The following is a 14019-nucleotide window of genomic DNA, read 5'->3' as shown; positions in this document are numbered from 1 at the left end:
CAGAGAGGCAAAAAAATAAACACACAAGTTCAGTAAACAATTCCTAAATGACACTTAAGTTGCAGTTATTGCCATTTCAAAATAGATATTTTTCTCTGCTCCAGTTGAGATATTTCATGCGATTCACCTTCCCATTTTGCATTCTCTCTACGCTCTAAAAGCACTAGAGATCAGTATTATGCAATAAGCTACAGCCCTTCTGTCACAAGAAAATACTAACCATAAAGGCAGTCACGAAGAAAGAAGGTACTGTTTGTTAGTGTGAGATAATAAAGGAGATCTACACAAAGCACAGGAAAAGATTCATGGGTCTGCAAGTTTCTAGCTCTGCTGTACACAGTTTCCAAACCTAACACACTCAGGTCACAGACCCAGGGCACTTTGCACCAATTTTATCTCCTTTTCCTGGTAGTCTTTGAAGCAGCTGGCCACAGACAAAAACTACACACAGGCTGTTGCTTTTGGCCCTGTTTCTATTTCCATGGCAATTAGTTATAATAGATCTTATGGAAACAAGAAGCTCTAAGTCTAAGGCATAAAAAGTAAAGCTAAAAATAATCATATAACACAAGATCGAGAAGTCCAAGTGTATTGCACGGACTAAAAATCATATTGCTCATTAAAGTATATCCAATAAAATGAGGGCAGCTGCTTTGGCCAGACACCCGTACCTAAATGCAATTCCTATTTAACAATCTGGCTTTTAAAAAGCACTGCAATTGAAAATGATGTACTATATATTAATTTTGCCAGACAAAGGTGCTATCTTAACAAAAGAGTTGAACCATCCAGTCTGCCTAACAGCGACCCAGCTTTCCAACTGTCTGGAGACAAAGGAAATGAGTGTAAATGAATGCACAGTGTCAGCGGCATAAAGAGATGTGAAAATCTCTGCCTGTTTATCTGCCTCCTTTTCTCTCACCTCCCTTTCCTCCAACAAAGCATCCAAGTCAGCTGGTGTGTGGCAGGGGGCACGAATCCTCAGACCTCTTGCTCCTCTGCGAATATTAAGCACATAGTGCTATCCAGATTTCCCAATTTCTTGTGTATGTTTGGTGTTTATTTAAAAAACTACAATCTGTAGAGCCACCATCTCTAGATAAGCATTTAAAGCTTGCTGGAAATGGGACTAGGAGTTGCCTCGTTTGATATTTACCCCAATTTTGAGGCTCACAGTCAATTTCTCTGATATTTAAATCACCAAGGAAAACCAGGTCAGCAACCAGAGGGACTTCTGACAACCAATGTAACCTTCCAGCTCTTCTCATAATCAAGTTAGTTCCTGTAACAGGAGCAGTAAGTAAACACAGCTGCTCCGGAATGCTAGTGTAGCCCTCCTCTGCAAAGCACTTACCAATGCCAGGAACTTTTATTTAACATACGTATCATCACCAAGTTATAAATCACCTCTGATTTAGTTTATTACAAAGCTACTTTAAAACTCATGTTTTGCACAGTTACATTCTCTGGAGTTTTGTACTTTGGGCTGTGATAAGTGTTTATTGCAGAGATCAACACTACAGGTTGCCCAGTGAAATGATAGATTTGTAATGGAATACACTGCAGTTTTCTCTATCCTAAAGCAATTTTCAAAGGCACAACAGCAGAGATTTTTTTTAAAAGATAGCATCTTCCTTTCTGTTTAAAGCATGCTTTAAATTCACATGTCCCTATGGCATGACACAAAAGGCATGGAGGCTGCAATACACAATATTAAGCAGCCTAGACATTGGCCTTTGTAACCCTAAAACAGTCTCACCTTTCCTCCCAAAGGTGTAGTTTAAAAACACTCTCAAACTATGGCTTTAATCATAAATTAAAAAGTCTAACATGTGTAATTTTCTTGGAACAGCTATTACCAGAATGGGACCACATGGCCACAACATACAAAACTACACTTTGCCTGCTCTTGCAGGTTAATTTTGCCACATAGATCATAAATCAGAGTGGCTCCACCAAGGGAAACATGTGTAATTCTACAGTTTGGGAAAGAAGCTGCTATCACAGCAGATTAAAAAACTATTCTTAGCAAAACTCTCAGAAATAACAAGATAAGGCAGTGCTTTTCCAATTCTTTAATCCTTCTTCAAATAAAAGTATATACAAAAGGACATGTATTGGGGAAGAAAAAAAAACAACCATCAAAAGAAGTAGTAAAATACGTAAATATGAAATTAAACTAAGGAAAGAGAAATCTTACTGCTGACTTAAAAATACAATTCTGCTTTCTATAGATTATCATCAGCTTTATGGCAATAAATTCTTTGTCACCGCAGTAGTTTTTACCGTGTTGTTAAAATCAGAAGCCAGTGAAAATGCAGGTAAGTAACTCTTCAGAAAGCTGTCCTGTTTATTAAAATGGATGCTTACAACTCAGCTGTGCAACTGCAGCTTGGACACATGCTGTAGGAACCAGAAAGCAGATTAACACACACACTCACGCAGCATCCCTGGCAAATCATTTGAACTATGGTGCTCATAGGAGAGCTATTCCATAGGGGTTTATACACTTGCCTTTGATGAAGGATCATACACCCTGGCCCATTCAACACATTTTGGTATCTGAAAACACTCAATAGCAATGCAACCTGAAATTCACGTGCAGAGGAGACACTACTGATCTGGGAACTCTCCTGTTTCAGCCTCTTACTTCAGGGACCTTTACTTCTGACTACACCACAAGAGCAATGGAAGCTCGACCAAATAAGCCACTTCTCTGCCTTAGCTGCTGGCAAGGCAGGAAATTTTACCTTTAAATTAAAGATAATTTAAAATTACATTTTAACTAGGTGAATCACCTGCAAACTAAGTGGTCTAGAAGTAAAATTCCATTTCAGGATTACTCTGGTGGGAGCACGTTTGAATTCTGGAGCCTCCTCTTACAGGGGAAGTTCAAGCACATGGCACCTACGTGTTTTAGCAGATCTGAGGGTTCTCTGATCTTTTAAAGGATGCAAATAAACAAGGATACCTAGTGACCTACAAAACTCATTAAGGAGCATAATAAAAAGGGCAACAGCTCCAGAAAAGCACTACAGGAAGTGGGGAGTTATGTAACTAGGAAAAAAAGCTTTTATACATTTCTGAAGACTCACATCACTAGTTCTATGAAAAAGTAAAAAACAAACAAAACTTAAAACATCTTAACTTTAATTTACAGCTACAAAAACTTAGAATCCAATTATGAGTGATACTTTCACTAATTTATGCATTTATCTTTTAAATACAGCAGATTAACGTGCTACTGTCTAAAATACTTGGTACTAAATGCTTCAGTAAAAAGAGCTTTAGAATGCAGAAAAAAATCCAAACCATATTTCAATCTCAGCACTAACAACTGCTTCCCAGATACCTCCTGTAATACAGTACAAGACTTAGCACAATAACTTACTGGGTAGGAAAGGCAGTACGTTATAAAACAAAGGCTGTGCTTTTTAAGTAGCTTATAAGACACTGTATCAGTCTCGAGAACTCACTCCTAATGGCAATAAAATAGTCTGTTCTGTTGCCCAGTTCCTCTTTTTGCTATTAGATATTAAGGGTGTCTAAAAACAAACAAACAAAAAGAATTAAACAAATACACTTATAACAGAGGTTCCCAAACTGGGAGAAGTTTGAGAATTCCTTTTCTCTAAAGCAGAACAAACCCTCAGGAGTATTGCTATTCACATTAACCTAGTGCACACTAAGAGTCGCATTAAGAAAACATCTGGAGAAAAGTAGAAAGGATTTTGAATAAAATAAATGGAGAGAGAACAAAGTAACCCCAGTCAGACCTGGTACCTGCACAAACTCAATTTACATCATGTATTAACACTATTGAAACACTATCCCAACATAAGACCGGCAGAAACTGAACTGCCCTTTTCCCCGACAGCTTAACACATGAATGGCACAAGAATCTTGTTACCCTTCAATTTAGAAACCACCACAGTTGGCACTATTGTTCAACAGGGAGTTCTGCACTGCTGTAACCCTTGAATATGCAAGTCAGTCACTGCTGGAAGGTTGGAAATAACAAACACTGCTCATCAAGAGAGCGACTGAAACAGAACGATCCGTTACCTCACGTCACCTGAACAGCCTTTTTGCATGGCAATAACTGACAAGTGAACATAGCCCATACACTTCTAATAAAGCTTTTGAAGGGTATCAAGTGTCTACCCTTTCACGTTGCCGAATGTGATGACTGTGCCATGTTTCTCATCCTCCAAAGCACTTGCATAATGAGCAATTATGAACTAATGTATGTTGATGAGCATGTCAATCAAGACATTCATTTTTTGCTGTTTCTGTTGTAAACCATAAGATTAGGGTTATTGCTAGAAACAATATGTATATTTTTATGCCCTATATCGTCTAAGCAAATACGTTAATTACCGTTAACTGTGCTAACCAAGGCACTAGAATCAATTAATCCATCCAGGACTCAAAACAATACACCCTTCCCAACAGTGGATTTCCCAAGGTTTTCTCTCTTGCAGGAGTATTCACACTCTTACCTACAGAGTCAAACCCCAGCACAGCTGCTTTCATCCCAGGCAGAATAACCACTCTGAATTGTAACTTTACAGTCCATGAAAGCAGACCTGGACAAACTCCCCGTGGTTCCACAGCCCCTTCCCATAGGCTGCCCCCCAGGGCTCAGCTCCTGCGCTCGTCCCAGCGAGCGCGAACCCGGCAGGGGCCACAACCTCCCGCTGGCCCCTGCCCTGCCCTGCCGGCACTGTCTGCTCTCGTCAGCTGGAAAACCCAACGCGGGGCAGAAATTGCCCCTAGCAAGCTCGACAGCTCCTGACACACGCATGGACAGCCATGCTTTTTCTTACATGTTTTTAGGCTCTGTAGTAAGAGGAGTTTGGTATAATTTCCACGAATTGAATACACATTTATAATCCACAATTGTAGTGAATATGTCTTCCAGCAGCACAGTTGATTAATACCTTTCCTTCTTGTTTATTTGAAGGCACAAACAGAATCTCATGTATTTTATTTTGCTTTGCATGCAACACAAATGACTATTAAGTTATCTGAAGCTATATATTTTGCCAGCCACCATTAAAGCATTACTCTGCAATATCCAACTGAGAAAAATTAATGAACATCCTGTCTCTTTGCATATTAAATACCATTTAATCTAACAGAAAAAGCGACAATATGGGCAACAAATACAAGGTTTATTTTAGCATTAAGCTTATAGGCAATCAATTTGGACTAAAGCAGAATTATTAGTTTTTAATCTCTTTCTAAAGACAACAGAGGTGAAAAGAAAATACAGACAGTAACTCAAAAAAAAAAAAAGGAAGGCAACAAAGACCAACCAAACCAAGAAAACCCCAAACTCCTTGAAGATTATTTTACATAACGAAGAGCACTTAGGGTACCAGTACCGTGCAAACACAGCTGTCTGGGCAGTTCTTTATGTTTAACCAATTCGGTAACAGCAAGAGATCTCCTTCGCACAGTTTGATGCCATCAACTCCAGTCTCCTCCTACAGAGGAGTTTTCACTCAATAAATGGTAAAATAGAGTATTTCTTAAACTAGACAGGAGGGAAAAATCTGTGCCAGAGATTTCCACCTCACAAAAGGACACTTGATAGTGCGTATTGAGGTCTTTACTGAAGGCACAAAACCCACACACACCACACAGCAGAGAGCTTCAGATACATTTTGAGAGCATTCACCAGCTCTGATTGAAACAGTGAACCTATTGCAAGACAAAAGTCGTTCCTTTTAATGGCTTGGATTTAGGTTTAAGTGACTTATATCTTCAAGTAATAGTTCCCTAATTCCTTAATTAAAAAGTGTAATCATGAATAGTAATTACAACTTCCCATAAATTTCAAACCAAACTACTGAAGGGTGTCTCCACTAATCACTAAGTCCTGAACTTCTTGACATCCAATTCAAGAAACTATTATTCATAAAAAATATCAATCACAGTTCGGGAAAAGATCTACAGTTTTGTCACAAACTTTTACAGATAAATGGTACTAATAAATTGCTACTCAAGAGACATGATAAATACAAACATATTGGGAAATGGATCAATGGCTTATAGTTGGAAAAAGAAGGAAAGAAGGACGGACGGATAGACAGACAGACATAAAGAAAGAAAGAGTATTTCAAGGTTTTGATTTGAAAATTTTCATCTTTTACTGAGGTATATTTAGAAAAGCTTTGAATGATGAATGCAAAGGGTTGGGTTTTTTTCCTACCAACAGAAAAATCTTACAGATAGTTGCTCTCCATGTTTTCAAGTGCCATAATAGATAAACTGCTATTATTAGTCCTACATATAGAATACAGCCCTACAGTTTTATTTATGTAGAAATGAATATATAGGCCATTGAAGTTTGAAGGTAAGATTCAAGCCTGGATTACATAAGCACTAAGACAAGCATAGCAAAAGCAGTGTTAGAAATAACATCAATAAAAATAAAAAGGCAAAAAACACAAACAGTTATCAGCACTACAAGGATGCATCTTCTGCCTCATTGTTCTGCTTCACTTCTTATTTTCATATTATCTGACTTAAGGGCATTTACTGATACAAAACAGATCTTTTGAAATGATTAATACGCGTAGATCTGGAAAAGGACACCCCTCCAGGGCAAGTTCCCGATTCAGAACTGATCTTGATCTAGATCAAGATGCATCGCCAAGCAGGAACTCACCCCCAGTTCATTCAGGCCTCCACAGTGAATGCAAACACACAAAACAAGCACGTGGCTCACGCTTTTAATGAGCACCCGCATAGGACGCGCTCTGCAGCCAACCCTACAACAAGAACCTCCCAACACCGAGGAGGTTTTCCCGCTTCTGCTACTCCAGCCTGGCAGCAACCACTGCTCAACCCGCAGGGTCACAGGCAGGTCTTTGATAGCAATTCCCACCTCCGCAGTCTCCCATCTCCCACCGTTGAATCAATATAGCTGTTCATACACCAAATGGAATTAATCGTGGTGAAGAAGAGCTCGAGAGGAAGATTTTTCAGTTAGATGAGTTATTTCCCTCATCATCCCTCATCCACAGAGCACCTGGCAAGAAGGAACAGCAGGGAGAAAGATTGCTCCAGTGCGGTAGCCTCTGAATATGGAGCTACAGTTTGAGATTACAGAAAAACAGGATTATTGCCGTTTGAAAACCCAGAGACTTTTTCAAATAACTATCTCCCACCGAAGTCACCGTTAAAAACGTATGCAAGCAATGACTGATTCTGTATTTCCACATAACTATAGCATTCAAAGGAACAATGCCTTTTTAACTAGAGCTCATGATTCCATGAGGATGGAAACCAGAAGCACCCTTTTTCAAGCTTGAAGGGGAATCTTCAACTCCATTTAAACAAGTGGACTCATAAAAAGATCCAAAACCTAGATGTTCAGCAAAGTAAAAATTGCTTCGCTGAATCCCCATCCAAGCTGAGATGAATTTCACAGCAGGCAAGCAATGTAAGTAGCTTCAATTGGATTTTTAAGAAACTCTTAAAAAACAAAAGATCTTCCCACAACAAACAAAATTCTATTTCTGTTAGTTTTGGGTTAAGACCTATTTTTGTAATAGAAACATTTATGGCAATAAAATATATTATCACTTATTAAAAATGTAGCTAATGAACAAAACCAGATTTTCCTCATTATTCCAGAATACTGGATTGATCCTCAGAAATGAAGGGTTGAGCATTTACTTTTTATGCATCTTTAAACAATAATCACTCACATAATGTCAGTAGTTGGGGAAAGAACAAACAAAAAAATCCACACACACACGCACAAAGCAAACAAACACACAGGGAACAAACAAGCAAGTAGTATTACAATCTCAAATATCATCCCATTAACTCATGGGGTAAGAATTAGAACAAGCAACAACCACATCTAATCATTTCAGCTAAGCAGCAGGCCAAAAATAAATTCCATTTTTAAGACTCCAAAGCACCTGTTTATCCGCTAACATTTGCATAGCAATTGGTTGATACAGCTATTTTACCTAAAAGGATTCGCAAAGGAGGTTATACCCCTACAAAGGCAGCAAAGGCTTAGTTCACTAAAGGGAAGCATTCAAGAAAGCAAGAAAGCACCACCAAGAAAACAATCCCAACACAAAACACAACTCAACTTCTGCCCAGAACAAGTATTCCCAAGCAGCAGGAATCGGGATCATATTAGATCATCTTTTGATTGACCAAGAAGTCTCCATAAAGCACATGGGAATCTATAAGGCACTTCACATGCTCAAAGGAGCTACTGGCCCCAAAATGATGGGTACTTCTGCACTGAAGACAGTTAAAAATTCCTCTGTCAGAGTTATGACCAAGCAGCTTTGTGCATCCTCTCCAACTCTGGACCAGTTCTCTTCATTAGATGTTCCTCTTCCCTTCTTTTTGCCCTTTCTGTCCTGAAAATTGTTAGTACCTGACAACTGACACAGGGATTTGGGACATGTAGAGCCTGGCCCCTGCCTTGGCAGCAAAGGCACTGCAGAACCCAGCACTGGGCACTTCGGTGAAAACTGCTGAACACCTAGTCAGTTAGCGAGGGGGTAAAAGGAGGGAAGAAAGTGCAAAATATGAGCTAGAGTACAGATGGGAACTGCTGTGGGATGAGACACAACATTCCAGCCAAACTAGCCTATGCTACCCGTCCAACATCAAGTGTGGAAAGTCACCCAAGATGGCTGTCCCCAGGGAGGGAGGTCAAGCGTGGGACTACTGGAAATTCAATATACATTTCTTGGGCATTACCAGAATTACGATTCTGGCAGGATAGCAATAATTAGGCGCACCCCTTCACTACACTCATGGAAAGCTCAAGTGCATCAGAGCACCCACTTGGATGAGCAGACACGCAGACTTGATCTAGGTTTGGTCCTGTGTCTCTTCAGGCTACAGCTGGAACCGTTTCTGAGTTAAACAGATACACCTGCCAACACGCAGCGGAGTCTGACACACCTGAAACGCTCTGGCTTCCCAGCGGCTGCTTGGCTGCACCTCCGAAGGCAGGGCTGGCACTCACCTAAAGCCAGAGCCCCCAGCAGTGGGTGTCCCCAGACGGCGCTGTGACCCAGGCTCGCGAAACCCTTGCTGCACGAGCCCTTCGTTCCACACACCGATGCGTAACAGCCGTCCTGCTCCCGCGAGCCGGCAGGCCGGAGCGCAGCGGGCAGCGCTGGGCAGTGGCCGGGCCCGGCGCGGAGGCCCCGGCGCGGCCCGCTCCATCCAACGGGACTCACGTGCGCGCTCGGGCAGCCCCGCCGATGGCACCGCCGCGCACAGAGGGCCGGGCTGCGGCAGCAAAGCCGGGCGCGCTCACGGCACCGCGCACGGGAAGGCAGCGCGGAGCCCGCGGGGGCAGCTCGCCGCTCTCGCCGAGCTCGGGGCCGCTCCCGGGCGGGCGGCGCCACCGCAAGGTCGCGGGCCCCGCAGGCCCCGCGGCGCCCGGCCCGGCCCCTGGCGGCGGACAACAAAGAACCGCTCCCGCCCCCCGCCGCCGTTATCCCGGTACCGGCAGCCGCCGGGCCCCGCGCGCGGCTCGGCCCCGGCCGCGGCCCCCGGCCCGCGCTGCCATGGCGAGGCGCACGCAGCGGCGGGAGCGGCCCCGCGCCGAAGCGTCAACAAAGCGGCGCGGCCCGGGCCGCCACCGCCGCTCCGCGCTGCCCCCGCGCCGCCACCGCGACACTCACCGCCTCCCGCCGCCGCCTCGGCCGCTGAGTAATGAGCCGGGCCGGGCCGGGCCGCGCGCACGCTCCGCGCTCCGCCCGCCGCGGCTGCCCGCCCCCCGGGCCGCCCCGCCGCCATGGCCGGGCCCCGCGCTCCGCCCGCCGCCCGCGCCGCGCCCCTCCCTCCGCGCCGCCCGGCCTCCATCTTCCCGGCGCTGGCGGGCACGGCCGCCCGCCGGGGCCTGCGCGTTGTCCCGGGGCCGGCGCTGCCTCCCGCCCACCCCCGGCGGTGCCCTGGAGGCCCGGAGCCGCTCCGTGCCGCCGTGCACAGCTCCAGGCACTGCCACACGCCCGTTTCACAGTACTTGCCCCGCTCTGTCCCAGCCTGGGGGCTGTTTCATGCCTGGGGATGTCGCTGCCCCCAGACAAAAGGAGGCCTGGGAGCACGTCAAGGTGTTCCCGCAGCTCTGGCGTGCCCAAAGCAGCCCCGGGAGCAGCACTGACATAAGTCCATCGGTTACGGCACACTCAAAACAGGCTGTGTCTATTGAGCTGATTTGTTACACATCCACGCGTCACATTTTCACAGATACCAAGACGACAGCGAGGTTGTCCCTGCCAGCAGCTTTCATCCTGCTGCATGGCTGTAACAAGCTTAGATTTGTACACGGTGAAGGTGGTGCTTCGGGGTATTTATTGCAGCTTTGCGGGCTAGCTTGGCATGAAGAGCTTCACTTCCACAAAGCTGCTAACGTACTGCTCACGTGCCCGCTTTGGGGAGCTCCGCACACTCGTGTCCTTACAGCTCTCCTTTTAGTCAAGCACATTTTCCATCCGTCTCCTAGAAGAGGTGCTATTACAGATCCCCACAGGAAAAGCTGCAGCTTAGGCTCCATCCCTGGAGGAGGCCTTTGTGCATCCCACTGAGCTAAGAAGTGTCTCTCCAAGAGAATGGAAATCGAGTTTCTCCCCCTTCACCTCTCATCATTTTCATGGGGCAGCTCCTGGGTTCAATTAATTGCCTTTTTGCTTTCAGGCTATTTCTGATAGAAGTATGTGCGAATACATCAGTTGCTGTAATCTCTTCCTTATTTATTGGTGCCAAAGGCCAGGCTCAGCTGGCAGAAAAGGCAATATGAATCCCTGAAATTCACTGGAAGCAAGTGAAAAAAAAAATAATCCGGTTAAGGTCATATCCATCGTCACGGGCAGATGAGACTCGCCCTGCCGATCCGCCCGAGGCAGATCGTGGCACGATGACGTGCTTACTGCTGCTGGCAAGCAGATCTCTGGTGGCAATCTCTGCTCTGGGGATCTGCTGCCAGAGCCAGGGGGTGGCACCACGTTCAGCCAGCACAGCTATTTACAGCACAAATATCTGCCTGGGGCTTTAAGGGTCACCTTTGTTACTCTTAACACTTGAACACAAACATATTTATAAGTGATTTTTTTTTTTTTTTTTTTTTTTTTTAAGACTACCACTCACAGCCATGTGTGCCATGAGCAAATATTGCTGGCTTGTACACAGAGCTGACAGGCAACAAAGAGCAACGGTGCAGCAAGGACAGATCGGTGGTGTTGGAAACCATGATGAAGTTAATATTACAGTTAATATTAATGTTATTTAGCATGACCATAGCGTAGTTCTTACAAGTGCTTTGCAGAAGTATTTTCTTGCAAGCATAATAGCTACATATATGCAAATATAATGTATGCCTGGATTCGGGATTGTCCTCACTGATCGCTGGTTTTGGGATCATCCTGACAGATATCCTAGAAGATGGTGGTCATGAAATTCAGGTGCCACCTTTATGAATATTTTCAGAAAGTTCTTAGAAATTACCACATTCTTGGTAGTGAGCACTGTTAATTACTGTATCACTGCTTATAAACTGCAAGGGAAGCATAATTCAGCCTGAATGCTTTGGAGTCAAGGCAGGGGATTTGATTATCTTGCCCACATTTCAATTAAAAAAATACCAAAATATCAAAAGAAAGAAGTTCCAATATAACAGGCTCAAGGCTATATAACATAGCCACTTTCGCCCACAAAACATCCATAATAAAAAAATGATTATTTGTTTTTGCATCAAAATAGACTAGGATGATACACAAAGTACCTCAAAGTGTTTCGGTTCAACTAGACTGTAGTGAAGAAATATAGGATGGTTTATTTCTTAAACTATAATAGCTGCTTCCGAGTAAATACCTGATTACGCTTACAATCATTTGTAGGCAAGAGAAACAAGATAGTCTAGGTATGTATTATAACTGTAAGACACTGATATTTAGACAAGCAGATAAAGAATAGCATGTCCTGAAAAAGTTTTTAAGTTATTTTATATTTGAAAAAAAATGGACCTTTTAAGATTTCTTAAGTTACCATCAACAGAAGAGAAAAATTGCAATTCACTGATCTCAGACAGAACCACCTGTGTCAACATGCAGCCACTGTATTTTTTTTTTTTAGACATTTATATAAATATTGTAATTACACTAGCACCTAATATCTCTCATCAGAGAAAGCTGCCTTCTGGAAATTAATAAGCCAAGAGTATTTTCTCACTTCACTAATTACCTGATGAAGAAGAGATCAACAAGAATTGTAGGGATTCAGGGGACCCATTTTTTCCACGCTAAGGCTTAATATGTCACAGCCAGGATCAGTGTCCGTGAGCACAAAGCATGTCCTGTTAGAAAAACAAGTTGATAAGTATCAGTATTAAGAGCAAACATATGGAAACAACCTCCAGACTTTATAACATTTTAGAAAACTCCAAGACTAATATGAATGTTTATGCACAATAAAATATTTTGACAGTAAAATCTTTACTTCAACAATTCATCTTTTCACTTAATTGCCATACAAAAGTTCATCTCCCACTAAAAAGGGAAATGGAAATTTGATGAAAACTAATTACAACCAAAAGTCAAATTAACTGATATATTAGAGCCTGAAAATAACTAGATAAAGAAAATGAACCAAAATTCACACTTTCTAATTGTAGATAAAAGCAGGTGCTAAAATATTTCACTTTAATAACAAAGTAGGTCAAATGGAAACTAATAAAAGAAACACTTTTACCAGCCAGATTTGTGATTTAATTATGTGTTTAGGAACAGGATGAAATCAGTGTCAAGTGACTCATTGGCAGAAACTGTGTTCCCTCATCGAGCACAACTAGAAACCAAAAGTCACCAATTGTTAAATGCTGTTTTATTTTTATTTCTGCATATAAGCAAATGATCATTATTTAGGATCCAGATTTTAATAAATGTAATCACCATCAGCTGAGTAGTTGCTGGCTTTGGCAAAGGCAAGAGAGGGAAAGCAGCCACCATGGGGCACCATGCGACAGGTTATGACCGTGAGCATGAACTTAGGGACACGATGGTGTGTAAGGTATAGCCCAGCTCAGTAAAAGCAACACTTCTGTCTAGTCAACAAAGAGTGCGTGCTCTGAAATGGCATTAACATCATTAACCTCTTCTTTGCTGAGCCTGCCAAGGTCCCTCTGAGCTGCCCTAAGTCCATTAACAGTGCATTTGTATTAGCAGGTGCGCCAAGGAAATGGGCAGCCAAGTAGACACACAACTCAAGATGACTGGAAACTGCTGGTTGAGAGAAGTGCAGATTAACCATTAGGAGTTTATGGCATCATGGTTTCTATAGATTGATATTAATACAGTGTAGGTATCTTTTATTCATACTACTGCTCTGCTGAGATTTTGCATGAGTCTTCCATGTAATTATAGGTAATATTCCTGGAGTTTGGCTTTCATGATGACAGCATAGGAGAGTGGGCTCACAGTGCCAGGCTGAGGGCTGGATTCTGCAAATACTTTCCAACTACTTCACAGCCAAGTGTTGCTCTAGTTTCTTTACTAGGTAAAGATTGATTATATGCATGTCTAACTTTGGAGTTGCAGAGTTTAATTCCTAAATCCCCCAAACATGCTTGTAATTTATATCTGAATCACACTCCTGGGACACGCTTCCTAAATTCTGTACTTAAATGCCTGATCTCCCTTTCCATCATAACAGCTTAATGCTGCCCCCTTACCAATGTAGCCCCTATATTTGGCTTTCTAAGAATAATCCCAGAACAAGGGGCTTTTCCAGGCATTCTGAAGAAGCCCATAGGGACTTTGATATCAGATTTTTGCCTTTTGTCATTACAAAGTCATGATGGTTGGAAAAGTCTCTGCCCCAGACTTTATGGTTTCAGCTTACTGGGACCATTGAGAGGTGACCAAAATTAGATGACTATTCAGACAGCACTGACTTAAAAAAAAAAAAAAAAAATCAGAGGATTCCAAAGGCAGAATTTCAGCTATGTTTTCTCCAACATACAAT

The 14019-nt window shown here is 42.9% G+C and overlaps 1 protein-coding gene across 4 annotated transcripts in view; it reads right to left on the bottom strand.

The window, feature by feature from the left end:
- MAPK8 (mitogen-activated protein kinase 8) overlaps window positions 1–14019 on the bottom strand; it is a 53952-nt gene that overhangs the window by 25978 nt on the left and 13955 nt on the right. For all 4 annotated transcript variants that reach the window (XM_026050311.1, XM_026050300.1, XM_026050306.1 and 1 more), the window contains one exon: window positions 12241–12352. The gene's annotated coding sequence lies outside the window, so the exon portion shown is untranslated. The remainder of the gene's footprint in view (window positions 1–12240; window positions 12353–14019) is intronic.

This window comes from Nothoprocta perdicaria, unplaced genomic scaffold, assembly GCF_003342845.1.
Source record: "Nothoprocta perdicaria isolate Ctin4 unplaced genomic scaffold, notPer1 scaffold_110, whole genome shotgun sequence".
Taxonomy (NCBI): domain Eukaryota; kingdom Metazoa; phylum Chordata; class Aves; order Tinamiformes; family Tinamidae; genus Nothoprocta; species Nothoprocta perdicaria.
Note: the sequence above shows the minus strand (reverse complement) of the source record. Positions and strands in the feature narration are given on the sequence as shown.